This window comes from Myotis yumanensis, unplaced genomic scaffold (assembly GCF_028538775.1).
Source record: "Myotis yumanensis isolate MYYU_CA2020_CCGP unplaced genomic scaffold, mMyoYum1.0.hap1 SCAF_1, whole genome shotgun sequence".
Taxonomy (NCBI): domain Eukaryota; kingdom Metazoa; phylum Chordata; class Mammalia; order Chiroptera; family Vespertilionidae; genus Myotis; species Myotis yumanensis.
Genome location: NW_027223752.1, coordinates 152,633,356 through 152,657,700, shown reverse-complemented (window position 1 = coordinate 152,657,700; position 24,345 = coordinate 152,633,356). Strand labels below are relative to the sequence as shown.

General features: G+C 38.2%; 1 protein-coding gene across 5 annotated transcripts in view; it reads right to left on the bottom strand.

Annotated features, from left to right (window-relative positions):
- TET2 (tet methylcytosine dioxygenase 2) overlaps positions 1 to 24,345 on the bottom strand; it is a 123,567-nt gene that overhangs the window by 83,071 nt on the left and 16,151 nt on the right. For all 5 annotated transcript variants that reach the window (XM_070433241.1, XM_070433244.1, XM_070433245.1 and 2 more), the window contains exon 2: positions 707 to 852. The gene's annotated coding sequence lies outside the window, so the exon portion shown is untranslated. The remainder of the gene's footprint in view (positions 1 to 706; positions 853 to 24,345) is intronic.

Genomic DNA, 24,345 nt, shown 5'->3' with positions numbered 1-24,345 from the left:
AGGCCAGGACATCCATTAGCGAGTCAGTGGCATTCAGAACAAATTGAACTTCATTAGGACCAACTATAAGAGCATGATATAAAAAGTGTTTGGTGTTTTCCTCTCTGTCAGTACCTCTATTTGTGTTTTTTAGAAAAATCATGTGGAAAATAAAAATCATGTGAAATATCACATAGGTTTTCCCGAGTTCTATCATTCTATACTTTAGTTCTCCACTAGTTCTGTGGAGCCAAATTGTCATGAAACCCAGCTGCCTAGCCTCAGTAGGTGCTCACTTTTCAGCCCAGCAAATAACAACTGATAGAATTATTTTGGTCCTGAACAAGACTGGAACCAAGTGGCCACAGTGAGGTAAAAATGGACAGGAGAGATGCTGTGACAAGTGGTTCTTGGTGTGACATTTCTCCATGCTTATCGTGGCATTTGAATGTTCTTACCTCTATTTTTAAATTCACAGATATTAAGAATCTGATGAAAAATCTTTCCTCTAGAAACAAACCCCAAAAATGTATCTACACAAAACTCAGCACATAATTTGAGGGAATTCATAGATCTTAAAAATCTAAGCTATGTGTCCAAAGCACAGATAATAAAGGTAGTTGAGAGAGTACAGAGTAACTGAGGGTTGAGGTTGGAAGAGACATTGACCATTACATTGGAAATAAGCTTCTGGCAAACCAAGCACCAACGGTCCCCACTGTCTTACCAGCAGCTCTGTCCCTCACGGCTCCTCCTGGATCATGGCCTGTTGGCTGCTGTTGAGCCCATCTCCTGCTTCCAAGTGCGGTAACTCAACAGGAACAAGGGCAAGTAAACAATCTTGAGAGGGTCTGCTGCTGAATGTGGGCCAGCCTGGGAAAGACACAGAGCGAGTATTTTTAAGTTAGCAAAAAGGAACAAGGCATGCACATCTGGTATGAAAGCTATTACGCAGAGTTTAAATGGTTTAAGATGCCCATAATTGGATATTTCCACTACACCATTGGCTGTTAAAAAAAAAGGAAATTAAGGTTGGGGGATATTTCTCGAAGCAGTGACGCTCCTAAATGCACCATAATAACATTGTCTAATATTTGTCGTGCACTTTGCAATGCCCAGAGCATCTCTACCTGCTTCAGTGCTCCTCACATCTTGATTGTGAAAATCAATTAGGCTTGGGGCCCACTGGCTTCTTAGTCCTTCATCTGTTTAATCCAATAGCTCTCAGCCTGGGTTGTAACAGTATCACCTGTGTGTGAAGCACAGGCCTCTGCTCAGAGATTCTGATTTGTTGGGCTAAAATGAAGCCTTATGCCCCCGGGGATCTTAAGGTACAGCCAGGATTGAGACTCATTCGTTTAAGCCCTTGTACTTGTTGAGAGGTAGCACTAATTTAACCCATAAGTAGCCGATGCTTATTCAGAACACTATATCGAAGCATTGTGCTAAGTGCTACGGAGCAGGTAAAACATAACAGCACACATACCTTAAAAATATAACCCAATAAAATACATTCTTTAAAAATACAACCAAAAGTGCCCTGGCCAAAGATACAGTGAAAATCCTGGGTGCTACAAAAAGCGGAGAATACCATCCATGAAATAAAGGAGAAAGTGGAATGCATGGTTTCAGAAAGTCTTCTTGAGTTCTGAGTGCAGGTGGGATTCATAGAAGGACAAAGAGGAATAGGAAGAAAACACCTTTCAGGCATTCAGAGCTGTAAGAATCTGCACAGCAAAATGAAAGAGAATAAAAAGCCCATTCTTTAAAGGAACATCCTAAGAATTCAAAGAGGTAGATTTGAGCCAGAACATGAAGAGTATTGTTAAAATGGCTAAAGGAGTTGGGCCATTTTCCCAAATATCTGAAAATACTATCTGGAACAGTATTAGAAGCTGTTGAAGACTGATGTCCCAACAGGTCTTAATAAATTTACTGGGTTCTTAGTACGTGCCAGACAGTGCTGGATGCATTACATATGTTACCTCACTTGACGCAAACAGCCGGTGAAGCAGTTACTGCCCTTACTCTGTACTACAGCGTAAGAAGAGAGGTCGCTTGATTTTCTGACATGGAGCTGGGAACGGTGCGCAGAGACTGGGGCATGCTGTTTCCTAACAAATATGGCATCATGTAGGTTTTTAAAAATTGAGATCTAGTTCACATGCCATAAATGCATCCTTTTAGAATATACAATGCAGTATTTTTAGTATATTCAAAGAGTTGTGCCATTACTGCCACTGTCTAATTCCAAAACAATTCCATCATTCCCCAAATAAATCAGTACCCATTAGGAACCATTCATTCCTCCTCCAGCTAATTGAATTTCGGTCTCTATGGCTTTGCCTATTTTGGATATTTCTAATAAATGCAATCATGTGAAAGTTAGCTCTTTGTGTCTGGTTTCTTGTACTTAGCATAATGTTTGCAAGGTTCATCTACATTTTAGTGTGTATTACTACTGCACTTCTTTTTATGGGTAACATTTCACTGTAGAGATATATCACACTTTATTCATGATGAATGTTTATTTCCACTTTTTGGCTATTATAAATAATGCTGCTTTGAACATTTACAAGTATTTTTTTATTGTGGTAAAATGTATGTAATATAAAATTTACCATCTTAACCACATTTTAAGTGTACAGTTATATGGTATTAAGTATATTCACCATCCATCTCTAGAACTTTTTCATCTTCTCAAACTGAAACTCTGTACCTATTGAACACTAACTTTCCATTTTCCCCTTTCCCAAGCCCCTGACAAACATGATTCTACTATGTACACATCATATAAGCAGAATCTTACAATATTTGTCCTTTATGTGACGGGTTATTTTATTTAGCATAATGTCTTCACTATTCATGTTGTAGCAGGTGTCATAATTTCCTTCCTTTTTTCTTCTTCTTAGCATTTATTTTATGCTGAATTACTCCTGGGCCATACATTTTTGTTTCTTCAGTTTCTTCTAGGATATTGTTTTCGTCTGTGTAATCTTCTATTCTGGCTTAGGGACAATCTGCTCTTTTTCAGGAAGGAGCCTCCGTGTGGCAGGGAGAGCTCATGTGTGGGTTAACCCACCTGTGAGCTCTGTAAACTCGGAGCTACATCTTAGGAGTTTTGTTCACATGGATGTGCTCAATGGCCAGAAAGTCTACACCTAAACCCTTAAGTTCAGCATGACGCTCTACATTTTTAAGCATGTGCAGCAAAAATTGAGCACTTTTTGGGCCACCGACTGTGTGCCCAAAATGTCCACCCCACTGTTTGGTCAAAGGGATGGCGTACCTTACTTCTGTACACTGACATCCTTCGGAAACTCGGTGGCTGTTCGGATATGCATACCCTTGATGGCCTGGGCTGTTTCACAAGCGTTCACGAAGATTTTAACCTTTTGACTTGTATGACTCTGTGGGATTTTCTGGGTCAAGTAAATAGCAAACCATTTTCAGAAGTTACCTCTGGCTGCTTATGAAAAGAGCTCCTTCCTTTTTAAAAAAACATATATTTTTATTGATTTCAGAGAGGGGGGGACAGGGAGAGAGAAATAGAAACATCAATGATGATGAGAGAATCACTGATGGGCCTCCTCCTGCATGTGCAATGGCCAGGAATAGAACCGTGACCTCTTGGTTCATAGGTCACTGCTCAACCACTGAGCTACACTGTCTGGGCAGCTCCTTCCTTTTTAAAGGCTGAATAGTATTCCATTATAGGTATATATTACATTTTTTTTAAAACACTCATTTGTCGATAGACACTTAGGTTACTTCCACCTTTAAGTTATTGTGAATAATGCTGTTTTGAACATGAGAATTCATTATTTATTATAAGTTTTTGTGTGAACATATGTTTTCAATTCTCTTGGGAGTGGAATTTCGAGGAGTGGAATTGCTGGGTCATATGGTAACTCCATGTTTAACCTTTTGAGGAACTGTCAAACTGTTTTTGAAAAGTGGCTGTATTATTTTACATTTCCATCAGCCACGTATGAATGTTCCAATTTTCCCACATCCTCACCAACACTTGTTATTGTCTTTATTATAGTGGGAGCGAAGTAACAGAAGATTATGGTGTTATAAGTTACTATAAGCATGATACTGGCATATTGCAGTAGTTCAAATGTAAAATGGCAAGAGAACAAGGGGGTTCCAGAGGAAATGAAACAAAATGATCAAGCAGGAAAATACTACTGATTGAGAAGTGGATTTTAGTGACATTCTAGATGTAGGAAGAAAAAATAGACTCAATTATAGTAATAAAGCTTTGAGTTTGGTAGCTTGAAAGAATGGTGGTATTAATCAGAGAAACAGATAGTTCTAGAAAGGAATCTGAAATGACAAAATACATGTTGACATGCTATATTTGAGGAAGCTATATAATCCAAATAAGTAGTTATCAGGCAGGTGAAGCTCTGAAGGTCAGGGTTGGAGACAAGGAAATATACCTTGCTTTTTGGAAGGATCAAAGAAGCCTTGGTAACGCTAGAAAAGGGTCCTTGTATATGCTGAGATTCCTAAGGCTGGGTTTAGTAACTTATGGACCAAACATTGAGGAAGGCAGAGTAACAAAACTACACATTTGCCTTCCTGTTTTTTTGTTTAAAATGGTAAAGCAAAATTTAAATAGTAACAATAGCATGCTTTACGCTCAGAGTTTTATTGGAACTTCAACTATAAGTCCCTTGAATTGGTATCCGATTTTTACCGATACTTTGGGGCATTCAGGACAGGGGTGCCCTTGGGTCAGGACAGTGTGAGTAAGCTGAGTGGCACCGTCCTCTGAGGGCTGGCATCGGATCGGAAGTACTAGAGGGATGAGTGTCACTACAAGCAGTTATCGGGTTGGCTGGGAACCAAACTGGCAAACTCTCAAGGAGGGACGTTCCAGTGTTCTATGCCTCCAACAACCCCCCTTATAATCAGAGGCCATCTCAACAAATAGAATGTACACCTGTAAGGGATCACAGGCCTCTTGTGAGAACACAGTTCCTCAGTGGTCAACAATCTGGCTTTGTTCAAGTGTGGAATGGCTCCAATACGATAACATTCAGAAATTAATACAGTGATGACTTGTGTGTTTGGGCACCTGTTTTGAAAGAGAAGTTTAGTGATACTATTTAGGAGGCTATGGTCAATAATCTCAAAAAAGATGCAAAATACTGGCAGTCGGCTTACACACTGAGGTTTCCCTCCGACCCAATATACTGAGATTATAGGAAAAACAAACAAACACACTGAGAATGCAAAGCAGAAGAAACATGAGGGTAACTGTTGCTAAGACAGGTTCAGACAAGAGCCGGAGAGAGAACGAGAGAGAGGTTGAGAGACATCTAAGAATGGAAGCCTATGAGTTCATTTAAATGTTCTTACTCCCACACACACGTCTGCATTTTTAATTAAACAAAATAAACCTCATTGTTAAAGTTGCAATCTTACTAAGGGCATGTGGTTCCAAGACCGATTTTTCTTTGTTTCCCCTAAATTGAAAACTATTCTGGTATATATTTTATCTTCATCGACTGTTCACTGTGTTTTAAAAGGGTAATAGGTACTTTCTACAATATTTTTCAGAATGTAGGTGAACAATAACAAAAACAGCTAAGATTTATTGAATGTCTTAGTCACTTAATCCTCAAAATTTCTATCAGTCATGGCCCTCAGCACACACTCTGCAGGTGGCAGGCCCTGGTGCCTGTGCTCCACGCCATGCCTCACAGCCGCCACCCGCTGAGAGTCAATGAAGAAAACATCTCATTTTGGCTAAAGGTAGTTATCCTACATTTCAAACCCTGGACAGATACTTTCTCTCAAAACGCAAACACAACTTTTCTCTACAAACCAGCCGCTCCACCTGGAGCATGTGTGTATCAATGTGAGCTATGCACCACGTGTAGAAATCTTTCTTTGGGCTTTCAATACATTGTCCTTTCAACAGCTGGATCCACCCATGATCAGAAGTCATTAAGTACTTCCGTGACAAACAGGGGACTGTTACCCTGTGGGATCTAGTCCTTCCTTTCCTGTCTTGCTGTTGTTAGTCCTCACCCGAGGATATTTTTTCCATTGATTTTTAGAGAAAGTGGAAGGAACGGAGAGTGGGAGGCAGGGAGGGAGGGAGAGAGAGAAACATCGATGTGAGGGAGAGAGGTAGATTGGTTTCCTCCCGCACACAATCCAGGTACATGTCCTCGACTGGGAATCGAACCCAAGACCCTTTGGTGCACGGGCTGATGCTCTAACCACGGAGCAGCACCAGCCAGGGCTCCCCAGTCTCTTCAGAACTTCTAAGTAATAGATGTTTCTTTCTGTTGTAATGCTGCCTTGGCTGCTTCCCCGTTCAATGTGACCCTCCTCCAGGTCCAAGTGGGGTCAGACTCGAGTTCACTGAATAGCAGGTTACTGACCTCAACAGAATATGCCCACAAAATGGTTTTCTTCCCCTTTCTCCCTCTCTCCTCACTCTCTCTTATACACACCCACACACATACAGACCCACACTCTCTTTCTGTAAATAAATGGTCCCACCTGTATGGTGCCCAATAGGAAGTGCTATTTCAAGAATGTCAGTTACTTGGCAGCAATGGCTGTTCTATTAATGCTTTTTGAAAAAAATCCCTCCGGTAGTCAAAGCTCTAAGAAAACTAAAGGCATTCCTCCTGGATATTTACTCCCTGCACTTTCTAACACATTTTTCCTTGGAGTCACCAGTAAGCATTTACAGAACAAGTTCCACTAAGACAAAAACAAATATACACCAAACAAGATTGTTGCTAAACAACAGCCTTTACAGAATTAAAATTGTCAATCAAAGCTGAAATATTAGGCAGCAGTTATAAACTGTTTAATATAGTATTTCCATTGCACAAAGAAATTATTTAAGAGCCAAACACAGAAATGGAGAGGTACAGGTATGAATTCACTTGGCATTGTTTATAGATGATCAGATCAACTTCTATATCTTCCAGAAACAAATAAAAAAAAAGGGGGAGAGGGGACAAGAAAACATATACTTTTTTAAAAACCAAGATGGAAAACCCACATTAGACAAAAACATGGAGTAAAAAACAAGCAGAAAAAGCATATATAAATTCTTGCATCTGGAACACAAAGTTCTATGACACTCTTACACTTGCTAATACTTGACCTCTTTGGTCAGAGACCTGGCTATTATAAACCAACTAGAGGCCCACTACACAAAATTCGTGCAAGAGTAGGCCTTCCTTTCCCCAGCTGCCGGCACTGGCTTCCCTCTGGCACCTGGAACCTGGGCTTTCCTTGCAGTCCTGGCTTCATCAGGAAGGTCGTCCGGAAGGATGTCTGGTTTAATTAGCATATTATTAGTATAGATGGAGATGTGCCCAGTACCTTAAATCTGAAAAGCCAATACAGGGTATGGTTTAATTTTCATTAACTAAAACAGGAAACAATTCTCTAAAACAGAATTGCCATTCCCAACACCCAAGTATTTTGGGGATCTCCTCTAGAAACTAGATGTAATGAAGGAAGAAAGGGATAAAGGAGAAGAAAGGGATAAGGGAAAGTGTGTATTCATTTTAATGGTTCATCTGTCATTTCCTATTTCTCCATACAAGGAGTATTAGATATTGGTGATTGTATTTATATGGCTGACTGCAAGACACTCATTCTACTGTGAGCTAAGTTTTTAGCTGAATCTCAGAAGAAACTTCTCCCATAACTTTCATAAGCAAACTAAGGAAGAAGACAGGCAAAAGAGGAAAAGTGTAAGCCCATCTCAGGTTCTAATTCTGACACTGATACTCCATAACTTCATGACCTGAGCCAATCACTTAAGGAAACTAAAGACCAAAGATGCCTATAAAGAGTTGAATTATAGTATCTCTGTTCCAAACCAGATTTAGGGCTTTATCATTCTATGACTTAGATAGCTCATTAAATGCAAATGAAAAAAATACATATGTAAAAAAGGAGGTATTGCACAAATGAATAAGATATAGAAACATGAGCAAAATTATATTGGTAGAATTACACCTATTTAAATACACTTAAATAATATTAAAACTTTATAATGAATAATCCTTAAATTGTAGTATGGAACTGCAACGATAGTCACAATGCCCATTATTTATTCTAAAGAATTTTTATAATGTATATTCTACTCCTTTAGATACAGTGATTTTATAAGTGATGTAATGGGATTTTTCAGAGTAATGAGGTCACTACCATGGTTCATTTAGATTGAATTGCTTATTGCATCCATTTATAACAGTAATAGATTGAGGGATCGATAACCTGGCAGACTGTAACTGCTTTAAAAAAAAAAACAACGCTTCAAACCTATAACATTAACTGAGATATTTAAAAATTAGTTCATTTTCCCTACTCTTGAATCCCACCTTCCCATTTCTTTAAGAGAGATGGGAATTAAAGGATACAGTTTTAAATTATTCACTAGCCCAGAGACTATCTTTATGCAAAGATGCTGTAAAGTCACATTAGCTATATGAGTGAAGGTGAAGGTATAAAGCCATTACATTAATAACATCAATACAAACATCAAAGGATCAATGAGAAAAATCCTAAAGCTTGATGAGATGGCAAACATTATAGAACAGAACATTTTAGACTATATATAAAACTTCCAGCATTTGATTTATGATGATTTTTAAAAAGTAAAATTACTGCCCAACTGGTGTGGCTCAGTAATTGAGTGTCAACCTATGAACCAGGAGGTCATGGTTCAATTCCCGGTCAAGACACATGCCCAGGTTGTGGGCTTGATCCCCAGTGTGGGACGTGCAGGAGGCAGCTGATCAATGATTCTCTCTCATCATTGATGTTTCTATCTCTCTCTCCCTCTTCCCCCCTCTCTAAAATCAATAAAAATATTTATTTTAAAAAAGCAACATTACTTCAGTTATAATACTGTACTCTAAACATTTTGTACTCTAAAAATTTAAAGAAGGAAAATTCATCAAATCTTATTTCCAATAAAAAGGCAAAGGAGAGAGGAAAACTCCACAAATTTCCCCAAAGATTCTAATTTTATCTTGCTCTTTAAAATGGAGTATTATATTCAAAAGATTTCAGAACACATAAAGAAACTCCAGTGTTGATTATCTGGATTGATAAAATAAATTATGCAATTGGCAAAATCGAGAAATTAAAATTCCAAAATACTTGTATCGTAAGATATTCTTAAAAACAGTTTATCCCTGGCTGGGTGGCTCAGTTGGTTGGCGTGTCATTCCTTACACCAAAAGGTTACGGGTTCGATCCCCAGTCAGGGCATGTATGGGAGGCAATTGATTGATGTTTCTCCACCACATTGATGTTCTGCCTCTCTGCTCCCCTTTCTCTTTCTCCCTCTTTCTCCCCTTCCTCTTTCTCTAAAAATCAATGAAGCCAAATCCTCAAGTGAGGATTTAAAAAAAAAAAGTTTATTAAACATCAAGTTAAGACAAATGATGATTCTCTTTCCATACACATGAATGACAATCAAAATACTAACAGCTGGCATGTCAAAAACATGGGTGACAGTGCTGCAGGAGGGTCCTCGAGACCACCTCCAAGCCGAGATTATTATAGTTGCGGGGAGGTTCAGGGAGTCATGAGGAGACAGCCACAGTGGCTTAGACAGCAAAATTCTCCGGCTACCTTGGCAATGTGTCAGTAACCCTCAGCACAGCCACATTCATGTACACCTGCTGCATTGCAGTGCTGGCTGTTTATATGATTCTCATAAGGGATAGAAAAAGGCATTAAGCAAATGTTAAAAGTCTTTGCAAATCTACCACTTGTTATTGGAGAAAATGTAACTATTAACGTTGGCAATAGCTAGAAAGTAACATCGTAGGGAAATTTGATGGAAGGAATGAAAAATTAAAAATGAAAGTTTTTTTTAAAATTTTTCACAATTAACTGTGAAATTATATAAAATATTTTATGGCAATTTTAAAACTATTTAAAAATACAAATATGAGATTAGACCTTTAAGTGATGACCAGGATGGCAGAACTGAAATATATTTTTCCCTAAATAAAGAAGACATTTAGTATGAAAAATTGTAAATTCAATCACACTTATAAATGAGAAATCCATGTAAATATTATAATAGCAAAATGCTGGCATATTTTTCATAAAATTATCATTTTCATTTAAACTGGATTTTCATATATTAAACTTCCTGGAGGTGCTTATAACTATTGCTACTTAAAAATGATTTCTTATGAACAAGTATATCATAAGGATGAAGAAATGGCAGCATAATTAAAAAATGTTTGATGCCACATTAGAAGTTGTCTATATAGAACTGCACATTTTTGAAAAATGTGTTGAATCATTTTTTATTTACTAGATCTTCTAGGTGAAATATACAAATCTAAAGGGGACAGGAATTTGTTGTTGTTGTCCTCTTGTTGAAAGGAATTAAAGTTACCTAGCAACCTCTGTGTTGTAGAAACCAAAATAAGAGTTGGTTGTCTACCACCAGTTCCTCTAATATAAAAGTGTACAAGCAAGTAGAAAAAACAGTTATTGCAATGGTGTTTTGACACACATTTTTTCATGACAAAGTAAAAATCATCAAGAAATTCCCAGGAAAAAGAAAGCCTCTATAAGCATATTAATTGTAACCACATTGAGAGTTTACAAATCACTCAGACAGAAACATACACACTCCAAAAAAGAAAATAACAAAAGACTTGACCAAAGAATATATAGAGGAGGGTTGATAATAGAAGCATTTTAAAGGTCTTCAAAATATTCTATACAAAAATATAAAAGAGCATTATAATAATAATAATAATAATAATAGTAGTAGTAATTTATAGAACCAGTGACTTTATTTTTAAGCTTACTTTTATCGAGGCAAACAAGGGTATAAAAATTTGAGTTATAAAGAATTATAACAGGACAACACCAATCAGAATGCGAAATACAGTTTCTGATAATGGTACATAATAAGGAATATTTATATTTCAGAAAATTTCCTTTGTGTCATATTTCAGAGTGCAAAAAATAAGCTCTGAGATAACGATAACTTTCCTCCCTAGTAAAACACAATATATTTTAATACAAAAAAGCTCAATCATTATGGAACATGTGTGCATACATCTTATACGTATGCAATTATGACAGCAGAAAAGAGCAGGCATGTGAGAATTGGTATTTTCCTCTATGTACTAATGACTGGGGTTTTGGAATGTGGGCAGTGTCTTTAAGATAGTGAAATAATAAAATCACAATTTTAAAGTCATCAATGAGCAATGTGGAGTTTGGGAATAAAGGAGTCACTGGCTCTGCCTTTAGAAAACGATGTCTAGGAAAAGCCCTTTGCCGGAAGCCGGTCCATCCTTGCTGCTTGACACAGTCGCTGCAGGAAAGAAACATCTGCACAGCATATGTTTCAAGGGACCTGGCATATATAGCATACTGTTCTTAATATGTTTGCTCCCCTTAGTGCTATGTGTTTTAACCAAGGTCACCTCTCCCAGAAAGGTTGTTTCCCCAGGTAGGGATTTTTCCCTGAAGTTAGGGAGGGGATAAAACCCCTTAACTAAGTGCCAGGCAGGTAGTTAATCACTTTAACTACAAACAATCATGCTTAAGCTACATAATATCTTTACTCCCTGGAATGGAGATAAGAAACGCCTTAACCTTTGCAATAGAAATTGACAGGATTAAAATCAACTGGTATAAATACAGATGTAACAAGACAATAAACACCAGAACTTGGCTGGAGATCCTACAGAACTTGGCTGGAGTCCCTGGCTAGAGATCCTGGCTAGGCTGCTGATCAACTGAACGCTGTCTCTGTGTCGTCCCTTCTTTGCCGACTCCGTCCACACCTTGGGGAACCCCTGGACCTGCTGGGGTTGGACCCCAACAGCCCTTTACGCCAGGTTCACTTGGGTTCACAGGCCTCGGAAATCAATGTTAAACATCTTGACCCTTCATGGACTCAGAATAGGTAAGAAGCTAAATGAAACTGGAACATCTAACTCCTTATACTTGAGAATGTAAAAGTGTCATTTCTAAGAAGGATAAATTGTCAGCTGACCAGAAAGGAATACCTGCCCTAACCTCCAACACTGAACCAGAAAAAGCAGAGAATAGAAACAAACGATCAACCATCAATAGATGGGTGTTATTTCAGCTCAGTAGCCATGAAAAGCCAGGTACTTTGCATGCCAGAACAACCTCTTTCCTTTTGAGAAAAAAAATGAGTAAATGAAAGAACCTAACAGTGAGATAAACTTAATCAGGTCCCGCTAGGAATGCAGCTGCTTTAGAGAACCTCACTGCAGACAGCCTTCCAGTGCAATGCCAATCTCCCCTCCAAGTGCCTGCCAGGTCAGTGTCTCCAGGTCATCTTGAGCCACAAATGACGTCATGCTTTACCAGAGAGCATATCAGAGGTGATGTAAATCATCAAAGTGCAATGACTAGTTAAAAATAAGTTCCTACTGAAAGCAGTCACTTATTAAATAAAGAGAATATATAGTCCTCATTTTTTGAGCAGTAATGAAGGGGGAAATCCTCACATAAAACCAAACAAGACTTTCATCTTCAACACTCTGGGAAAAGGCATGGTGTCTGTGGGTATATGAAAGGCTTACAGCCTTTGAGGTACCATGGGCACTGAATAAAGCCAACTGAATTGTGCCCGTTAACACTGCCTCCCTTCTGGGTATGCCCTATCCCCTCCTCCACTTCTCTTTCTATGAATGATAGTTCATTGCAAATAAAGTTATGGACCAATTAAGAAGGAGATCAGGTTATTTTCCTTAACCTCAGATTGGAAAACTGAGAGTGAAAAGAGAACTTGAATTGAAACATTATAGCTACCCATAAGAAAGAAAAGACATGCTTTTACAGCCTTATTTTCTTTTTATAAGTTTAAAGTTTTTCAGGTTGTTTTACTTTTTTTCTTTAATTAATAAACTTTATTTTTGAGAACAAATTTAGGTTCACTGTACAATTTAGCAAAGTATAGAGAGTAGTCATATACTTCTGTCCACACACATGCACAGCCTCCCCCACTATCAACAACCCCCACCTGAGTGGTGCATTTGTTACAGCTGATGAACCTACCCCGACACATCATTATCTCCCAAAGTCTACATTAGGGGTCGCTCTAGGTGCTATACATGAGTTTTGACAGATGTAAAATGGCATGTATATTATCAAAGAGTTTCACTGCCCTAAATATCCTGTACTCCTATTCACCCCTTCCTACCCTTAAATTCCTGGAAACCATTAACCTTTTTGCCGTCTCTGTAGTTTCACCTTTTCCAGAATGTCATGCAATTGGAATCAAGCTGTATGTGGCTTTTAAAGAATGGCTCATTTCACTTAGCAATATGCATGTAAGGTTCCTCCATGTATTTTCATGGCTTGGGAGCTTATTTTGTTTTAATGCTGAATAATATTCCATTGTCTGAATACCAGTTTATTTACTCATTCACCAACTGAAGGGCATCTTGATTGCTACCAAGTTTTATCAATTTTAAAGAAAGCTGCCATACACATCCATGTGCAGGTTTTTGTCTAGACATCACTTTTCAGTTCCCTTGTGTAACTACCAAGGAGCATAATGGCTGGATTGCATAGTTAGAGTAAGTTTAATTTTGTAAGAAAATGCCAAACTTTCTTCCAAAGAGGCTGTATGATTTTTCCATCCCCAAAAGCAATGAAGAGTTTGTTGCTCCAAATCCTCACTAGCATTTGGTGTTCCCAGTGTTTGGATTTTGACCATTCTAATCGTTGTGTAGTGGAATCTTATTGTTGTTTTAATTTGCAGTTTCCTAATGACATATGATGTTGAGCATCTTTTCATAGGCCTGGTTGTCATCTGTACATTTCCTTTGGTGGGATGTCTGTTCAAGTCTTTTGCTCATGTTTAAAATCAGGTTATTCATTTATCTTATTGTTTTAAGAGTTTGAAGAGTTCTTTGTATATTTTCAATATTACTGCATGTGGATGACAAATTGTTTCAGCACCACTTGTTGAAATGATTGTCTTTGTTCCTAGTCTGCCTTAGTCAAACAAAGATCAGTCAACCAAATTATGTGGGTCTGCTTCCGGGTTCTCTATTCTGTTCCATTGATTTTCCTATCCTTTTACTAATGTCATACTGTATTGACTGTTGTTGCTTTATAGTAAGACTTGAAATCAGGTTGTGCCAGCCCTCCACCTTCTTCTCTTTCAATATTGTATTTGAATATTTGTGTTTTCTGCTTCTACACTTAAAATTCAGAATCCATTTATTGATATTCACAAAATAACTTTCTGGGATTTTGACTGAAATTGTGTTAGATCTATAAATGAAGTTGTGAAGAACTAACATCTTGAGACAATACTAAGTCCACCTATCCATGAACATGGACTGTCACTCCACTTACTTAGTTCTTTTTTGATATCTTTCATTAGAGTTTTTCATTTCCCTCATATAGAGTTTATCCTTTTTTTTTTTGGATATATGCCTATGTATCTCATTTTGGGAGATACTAATGTAAATTGTAATGTGTTTTCAAATTCAAATTCCATTTGTTCGTTGCTGGTACATAGAAAAGTAATTGATTTTTATATATTAACCTTATACCCTGCAACTTGCTATAACTGCTTATTAGTTGCTGGAGTATTTTTGTTGATTACTTTAGATTTTCTACATAGATCATGCCATCTGGGAATAAAGACAATTTTATTTCTGCCTTCCCAATCTCTTATTTCCTCTATTGCATTAGCTTGGAGTTCCAGTAATATGCTAAAAAGCAATAGTGGGAGGGGACAGCCTTGTCTTGATCCTAATCTTAGTGGAAAAACTTTTGAGTTTCTTATTAAGTGTGATGGCAGCTGCAAGCTTTTTTTATAGCTGTTCCTTATCAAGCTGCGTAAGTTCCCCTCTATTCCTACTTTGCTGAGAGTTTGATCACAGTGTTAAATTTTGTCAAATGCTTTTTCTGCATCTATTGATATAATGATTGTTTTCTTTAGCCTATTAATGTGATCAATCAATTTGAATGTTGAATGTTGAACCAGCTTTGAATACCTGACATAAATCATGCTTATTTTGTTGAGGATTTTTACATCTATGTTCATGAGAGATATTAATCTACAGTTCTGTTTTCTTATATGGTCTTTGTCTAGTTTTGGTATTAGGGTAATGACCTCATAGAATAAGTTAGGAAGTATTCCTTCTGCTTCTATTCTCTGAAAGGGATTGTTTCAAATTAGCACATTAAGTGCATGTTTATAATAATTTTCTCATGTATATGTTGACAAAGATCTGTGGTCTTTTTTTTGTAATCTTTAGACTTTAGTTTTATCTTAAAAGATCATATTCATTTTCTTCCATAATAAATTTTAAATATATCCATCCATCCATTTGGTCAGATTTATTTATTCTTTAGCAATTGAAGCATTAAACGATGACAGGTTTTTTTTTATTATTTAAAGTATTGCATATGTCTCATTTTTCCCTGATTGACTCCCCCCCTCCCCCCGGCAACTCCCAACCCCAAGGACAAGCCCCCACTGCCCCAGTGTCTGTGTCCATTGGTTATGCTAATATGCATGCATAACAAGTCCTTTGGTTGATCTCTAACCCCCTCATCCCTGCCTTCTCTATAAGGTTGGATGGTCTGTTCAGTGCTACCTTGTCTCTGAATGTTTTGTTCATCAGTTTATTTTGATCATTATATTTCACAAATGAGTGAGATCATGTGATATTTATCTTTCTCTGACTGGCTTATTTCACTTAGCATAATGCTCTCCAGGTGTATCCATGCTGTTGCAAATGGTAAGAATTCCTTCTTTTTTACAGCAGCATAGTATTCCATTGTGTAGATGTACCAGTTTTCTAATCCATTCATCTGCTGATGGGCACTTAGGCTATTTCTAAATCTTAGCTATGGTAAATGGTGCTGCTATGAACATATGGGTGTATATATCCTTTCTGATTGGTGTTTCTGGTTTCTTGGGATATATTCCTAGAAGTGGGATTACTGGGTCAAATGGGAGTTCCATTTTTACCTTTTTGAGGCAACTTCATACTGTTTTCCACAGTGTCTGCACCAGTCTGCATTTCTACCAGCAGTGCATGAGGTTCCTTTTACTCCACATCCTCGCCAGCACTTGTCATTTATTGATAATAATGACAGTTTTTAATCTCAATCTTTATTAACATAATATTCATTATATTTGAAATGGTTTAGCTTGCCCTTGAGGAAAAAAAAAAACAAACCCAAACATAAACCTTTATACTATCCCCTAACAGTTCTGCAGCACAATTTTAATAAAAATTTTTTACTGATAAATAATTTATATGATACTAGAGGCCCAGTGCACAAAAATTTGTGCACTCGGGAGGGTCCCTCAGCCCGGCCTGTGCCCTCTCGCAGTCTGGGACCCCTCGGGGAATGACCACCTGCTGGCTTAGGCCCACTCCCTGGGGGATCAGGCCCAAGCTGGCAGTCAGACATCCCTCGGGCAGCCCGGGAGCCCTTGGGGGATGTCCACTTGCCAGCGGGGAGAAGGCCTAAGCTGCAGTCGGACATCCTTAGTGCTACTGAGGAGGCGAGAGAGGCTCCCACCACCACCGCTGTACTGGCAGCCGTCAGCCTGGCTTGTGGCTGAGCAGAGCTCCCCCTGTGGGAGCACACTGACCACCAGGGGCAGCTCCTGCATTGAGCGTCTGCCCCCTGGTGGTCAGTGTGTGTCATAGTGACCAGTGATTCCCAGGCATTCTGCTGTTGGGGTCAATTTGCATATTACCCTTTTATTATATAGGATAGATGCCTGGTGCATGGGTGGGGGCTGGCTGGTTTGCCCTGAAGGGTGTCCCAGATCAGTGTGGGGGTCCCGCTGGGGTGCCTGGCCAGCCTGGGTGAGAGGCTGAGGGCCGTTTTCAGGCTGGCAACACCCCCTTCATGGAGGGGGGTCCTACTGGGGTGTCTGGCCAGCCTGGGTGAGTGGCTGATGGCTGTTTGCAGGCTGGCCACAGCCCCTTCAGGGTGGGGGGTCCTGCTGGGGTGCTTGGCCAGTCTGGGTGAGGGGCTGATGACTGTTTGGAGGCTGGCCAAGGCCCCCAGTGGGGACCCTCACCCCATGAAAATGTGGCCATCCTAGGTTAGGGGTTGATGGCTGTTTGCAGGCTGGCCAAGCCCCCCAGCAGGGACCCTCACCCCATGAGGGTGTGGCCATCCTGGGTGAGGGGCTGATTGCTGTTAGCACACTGGCCACAGCCCCTTCAGGGTAGGGGTCCCTGCTGGGGTGCCTGGACAGCCTGGGTGAGTGGCTGATGGCTGTTTGCAGGCTGGAGAAGCCCCCCAGCAGGGACCCTCACCCCATGAGGGTGTGGCCATCCTGGGTGAGGGGCTGATGGCTGTTTGGAGGCTGGCCACAGCCCCCAGCCCCCAGCCATCCAAGCTCCCAGTGGAGGCTGGCTGGAAGCAGGTATCTGGGATTTATTTAGCTTCTATAATTGAAACTTTGTTGCCTTTAGCAGAGGCCACAGCTGGCCAGGGCAGGCGGGAAGCTTGGCTTCCTCCATCGCCGGGGCAACCAAGCCTCCTGCTTGCTCCAGCTTCGTGGCTGCCAGCTGCCATCTTGGTTGGGTTAATTGGCATATAGTAGCTCTGATTGGCTGGTGGGCGTGGCTTGGGCATAGCGAAGGTACAGTCAATTAGCATCTTTGTCTTTTATTAGTGTAGATAGGCATTGAAATATCAAGGATAATTATAAACTGGACAGTCTTGTAAGTCAAAAACTATGACAAAGATCTAAGGCAAGCATGTCAAACTCAAAGGCTAACCTGGGCCAAATAAACAAGGTTTAAGCTTATGTGGACCACAAAAACACAAAAGCTTCAATTTTCATAGAAATGTACATTAGAAATGTACATTTATTTCGATAGAGACATGCTGAATATAAATGGCTGAAATAAATGAGTAATCATTAACATAAAATAATAGAACATTTTAATAAAAATTAATATTTTTTTGAACATTAACTTGCCAGACACTGAATAATCATACAAATTAATAAGCATAACGCAAATAAACCTATTTTTCTTGTTCTCCAATAGCAAAATATTTCCTGTTGCGCACACCAAACAAGTCCGTCCAAGACTAATGACATGGCAATCGGCTGCTAAAATAGTCTGCTAGTATTAGTGGAGAGAGATGGTGCGCCTGCCTGAAAGGCGGGTAAGGGAAATGAATGCAACATGATTATAGTAATCAGTCATTAGTGAGTGTTGTATTCGTTATTAATAATTATGTATAACAGGATATTGTAAAAATTAAGTTACGAAATTTTTATTAAAACGTTTCTTACATACCATTATATGGCTGGACGCAAAAATATTCATTGTGAGCCGTAAGTTTGACATGTTTTATCTAAGGCCTTTTCAAGTCATTGCTACCTACTATTATGAAATTACATACACTACCTTAATAGGCATGAGTAATATGTTTATATTTCTATGTATGCATCTACCCTCAGTCAATATTTTGTTAAATGAAGTCCTGAAGAATCCTCAAGATTATTCCCAAGCGGTATTAATCTCTGTTCAATTATAAACCGTTTTGTACATATCAGTGTGTTAAGAGGAATTCTCCTAAGGTTATTAATCTGAGTTCAAAGACATTTTAATTTACCATGTAATTAATATCTGAGTAAATGCACTTTTGCATTAACTGAGTAGTACAGAAAATGCGTCAGCAAATTTCTTTGAATTTCCTAGTCTCATCAACTGCATTCGTTAGCAAATATGTCATTTTTAAAACTAGCTTTTATTTCCTTTACTTACCAAAATGACTCATTGTTATTTCAAGTTTTTCAACAGACTGAATTTTTCTTTTTTTTTTTTTTTTTTTTTTATTATTCGCTTAAAGTATTACAAAGGGTATTACATAAGAATCCTTTCCCCCCCCCCCCCGCCCTTGACAAACCCCTACCCTCCCTTACCCCCCAGTCAGACTGAATTTTTCTTAAAAGATTAATACATTAATTTATCACTTTAGCAAATTGTACACAGTAAATAACAATTTTATGCACATTTTCCTTTATGGATTAAAAACAGGTAAGCTTTTTAGCCTTTGTATTGGCATGCAAGAGTGAACTTCCTCTTAAGAGGATCTGAGAAGCAGGACTCTTTTTCACATCATCTGTTTTCTGAAGAGGTACTTAAAATGTTTGGTTTAAGAAACAAGTATTGGTGAGGATATAAAGAAAAGGAACACTTATGCACCGTTGGTAGAATGTAAATTGGTGCAGCCACTATGAAAAACTCTATGGAGGTTCCCCAAAAAATTAAAAATAAAACTACCATATGACCCAGGTATTTCACTTCTGGGTATTTGTCCAAAGAAATACAAAACATTAATTTTGAAAAGATGTATTCATCCCTATGTTCACTGCAGCATCATTTACAATAGCCACGAAATGGAAGCAACCTAACTGTCCATCAATATATGAGTTAGGATGGATAAAGAAGATGTGGTGCATATGTAGAATGGAGTATTACTCATCCATTAAAAAAAAAAAGAAATCTTGCCATTTGCCATACCACACATGGACCTAGAGGATATTATGCTAAGTGAAATACATCAGACAGAGAAAGACAAACACCATATGATTTTACCTTATTTATGAAATCTAAAAAAACAAAATAAATGAACAAACAACCCAGAAACAGACTCATAGATACAGCAAACTGATGATTGCCAGATGAGAGGGGGATTTGGGAGGCTGGGTGAAAAAGGGAAAGGGATTAAAAAGTACAGATTGGTAGTTGTAAAACAGTCATGAGGATATAAAGTAGAGCATAGGGAACATAGTCAGTATTATTGTAATAACTATGTAGACTTATTGAGGGTCACTTTGAACATTATATAAATTTCTAATTACTATGTTATACAGCTGAAACTAATATAATATTGTATGTCAACTGTTAATAAATTTTAAAAAAATTTTAAAGTTTGATTTATGAAAATAAGACCAAAGTAACTTTGCTCTTTGGGCTGTCATGAAAGCAATATTATTGCATAATAAGATAACAGTAGCATAGACAACTTAGAAAGAGAACTAATTATCCCTATCGGTTTCATTACCCAAAATATATCATTTAATACAACACTTCTAATAAATAATTTTTTCCCTCACCAAATAATTCTCTTTTTAAGTTGGGTCAAGAATTAATAAGTTTCACCTTTAAGGACACTAATATTCTCCCATTATGAGAAATACTGCAGAAAGTATCAAGATAATCTATAAGAAAGCCTGAATTAAACCTTCATAGTTCTGAAATGTTTATAAAGGCATTTGAATGTAATACTATTTTCCCCACTTGGAAGGAACTAGAAAGGTCACTTACAAAATGCAATGAAACAGATATTTATTTAACATTTGTAATATGCTGCAAGTAGTCATGTATAATATACACCTAACTATGCTAGATTTGAAGTTCAGAGAAATTTCAGAAATGTTATTTTGTCTAAGTCCTTCATTTGCTAGATGAGGAAGTATTCAGTAAGCATCCTGCCTCGCATCACATCAAAAGTCAAAGATTTCATTTAAAGTCAACAATTCCTTTTGGCAATACCTAGTATGTACTAACCCTGTTTGGCCTGTCTGAGAGGTGCATGCTATGGACATGGGAAGGAGATGATAAGCCTTGGAAGAAGATTAGAAAACATATTAAAACAGGTAAAGACAGCATATGAGAATAATGCCACCTGGAGGAAAGAGCGGAGTCTATTGCTCTAGGTCTATTCTGAGGTCCGAGTGCTTCCTTAACTTTTTCAAGATCCCAGGTGCCATATTGTAGTTTCCAATGTAAATGGGCAGACACATCTAACACTGGCAACAAGGACCAGCATTCTTTATCAAGGAGCAGTTGTAGCCCTGGCCAGTGTTCCCAGTGGGTAGAGCATCAGCCCAAGAACAGCAGGGTATTGGGTTCGATTCTGGTCAAGGGCATGTACCTTAGTTGCAGACGCAATCCCCAGCCCTGTTCAGGGTGCATGTGGGAGGCAACCAATCAATGTTTCTCTCTGTGTGTGTTTCTTCCTCTCTTTCTCCCTTGCATACTCTCTAGAAAAATTATCAGTGGAGCCCGACTGGCATGGCTCAGTGATTGAGCATTGATCTACGAACCAGGAGATCACGGTTCTATTCTTATCAGGGCACATGCCAGCTCAAGTATCATGCAGGAGGCAGCCAATCAATGATTCTCTCTCATTGTTGTTGTTTGTCTCTCTCTCTCCCTCTCCCTTCCTCTCTGAAATCAATAAAAATACTTTTTTAAAAAGCAATGGAAAAATATACTTGGGTAAGGATTGAAAGAAAGAAAGAAAGAAAGAAAGAAAGAAAGAAAGAAAGAGAGAGAGAGAGAAAGAAAGAAAGAAAGAAAGAAAGAAAGAAAGAAAGAAAGAAAGAAGAAAGGAAAAAAGAAAGAAAGAAAGAAAGAAAGAAAGAAAGAAAGAAAGAAAGAAAGAAAGAAAGAAAGAAAGGAAGAGAGAAAGAAAGAGAGAGAGAAAAAGAAAGGAAGGAGGAATACCATTTTTCCTAACTTAGATGGTGGGAACTCAGAAAGTTATGGTCTGATATTGGTAATTTTGAAAATTACATGTATTACTCTAGGAGAGAATAAAGATATACTTCTGATTGTATTACTTAAAATTGTTTGGTTTTGTTGTTACCATGTACTTATAATTTTTGAAAAGTCAATGTAGAAAATAACCAATCAGTCACACACATACCCTTCTGTATTCCTTATTTCCCAGAAATGATAGTTCAGACTTAGAATGGTACTTAAGAATATTTCCAAACTACACATGATGAACAATGTATCAGTATGTACGTATGTATGTATGTACTAGTATGTATAAATGCATGTATATATGCATTTGGGTTGAGGGTCTGCTATGCACTTGGTTACACACTAATTACTGTGAGGGATTAAAACAAACACACAAGATGTGATCTTGGCTCTCAACAAAACTCAGTCTTGATGAAAGAAGACAGTGGCTGACATGTAAATAGCTGATATATTTTAACCTGTTAACTAATTTGAAGACACTCCAAAACATTCTTCATTTTTCACATGGGTCCCAAATCCCATGACACCACCACGTAAGAAATTTTCATTCCCAGAGGAAGCTCCTGGGAGGAAAACAACAAGACTATCGTCCGCCTTCAAGCGAGATTTCTGTGAACAAGCGCGTAGCTTGTCGTTTAGTTTAGCTAATGAAGACAGTAAAAGATGACTGAACAGATGAAGCGTGGGGCTCATAGTTCCTATCTGATTGAAGCAATACAAGGGATGGAAATAATCTTTCATCTCTTCAGAGGCTAGGCTGTTAGACTTCTGTAATCTCTGTCCGGCCCCAATGGTGAGAAAACTCTGTCAACTGAAGCACCGAGGGCCATTTAGGTATATGAGGAGTCACACCTTTGAGCCAAGCATCCAGGGAAATTCCTCACTGGACCAGTGTGTGAGCCCTACAACTTCCATCACATTTGATTTTTGGAAAATCGTAGTAGTGATTCTTTCCTACGAGGTCTATAACATGGTAAACTCCACAAGGATCAGGATGATGGCTCTCCTCTTTCCTAATACATTGATGCTCAACATATGCTGGAGGAATGAACAAATATTTATCCAATCACTGCACCTTTAACAACCAATACACTGGATATTGGACTTATGCTAACTCATGTGACTGTCTCAGAACACATGAGATAAGTTTTTTTAAAAAATACATGTATATTTTATTGATTTCAGAGAGGAAGGGAGAGGGGAAGAGAGATAGAAACATCAATGATGAGAGAGAATCATTGAGTGGCTGCCTCCTGCACGTCCCCTACTGGGGATCGAACTCCCAACCCCAGGCATGTGCCCTTGATTGGAATCGAACCCAGGACCCTTCAGTCCACAGACTGATGCTCTATCCACTGAGCCAAACCAGCTCTGGCACATGAGATAAGTTTTATTAGCTGTTCCAATTTTACAGATGAAGAAGCAGATTCAGAGAGGTGAAAGCTCTCTATGTTGAGTAAGAACATACCAACTTATACAAAGGAAAGTTAGGATTCAAAACTAGATCTCCCTAGAAGTAGATTTTGATCCTTTAGAAATGAGGAGGCAATATGGATTCCTTTGGGGGAGAGGAGGATATGGCAAAAAGCAGAAATAACCTAAAAGAGGATGGGAAAGGAAGGTCATATAGGTAAGAACATCAAGGAGGAGGAAACTAGTCACAACAAAATGAAGCAAAAAAGAATGGGTGAAGGAAGCAGAAATGAAAGGGGCAAGGCAACTGAACACAGTAAAATATTTTATAGGATTTAGTAAAAAATTTGCAAATAGAGGGCAAAGATAATTCAAAATGAATAGGGAAGTTATTTAACCCTATGTCCTAATTTCTTTGTCAGTAATATGGGGATAATAATACTACCAACAAAAATAGAGGTGATGTGAGAATTAAATAAGATAATTTCTGGAAAGTGCCTACCATGGTGCTTAACACAATGTAAAAATGTATTCAATATTGGCCATTATTAGTGTGATAAATATCCTAGTATGCAATTTGAAGCAATTGTCTTTCCCTTCCCAAGCCTCCATTTTTGCATTTGTAAATGCTACAGATAAGTTAGAGTCTCTAAAGTCCTTTCCAGCTGATAACAATGTATGATTTTATGTTTGAAAATGTACTACATTTTTGTAATTCTGATGAATGATTTACTGAAATGTTGAAGTAAAGGTGGTGGGAATCCAGATAGCAATATCTTATAAGTAGTTGGAAACAGCTCTACTTTACATAGCAAATCTAACATTCAAAAGTACATTCAAACACAAATATATAGGCACACAGAATTAAACACACAGTTGTTGTGTTTTGTTTTTTTTTAAAGCTGTTAAAATTCAAAGAAAGGTGAATGAAAAGTTTCTGATAATTTGTTACAAAGAGGAAAGAGAACTGGAACATGAATTCACTGAAAACTCTTTACAGTCTCCTTATTTTGTACATGTTTTCCTGTTACTGTTTTAGGAACTTTTCCCCATTAAACATAGTTGCTAATATTTAGTCAAATGAATAACACCACTTTATTATGACATAGTTTCCTTTTACCTCTTCTCTCCCTTTATCATGATTCTACCAGATAATAAGGGGTTCCCCCTATACTGTTGCAGATATAGATCTTAAACAGATTGTAATGTTAAGCAAAGTAGTTCTATACCAATATTAAGTAATTTTGGAAACCATTTCTATATGTAATAGGAATGCCACACTTTCAAAAACAAAGCAACTAATGGGTGAGAAACAATTTTAAAACAAGAGCAAATGGCAGCTTTAACTCCCAATTGTGTTTCC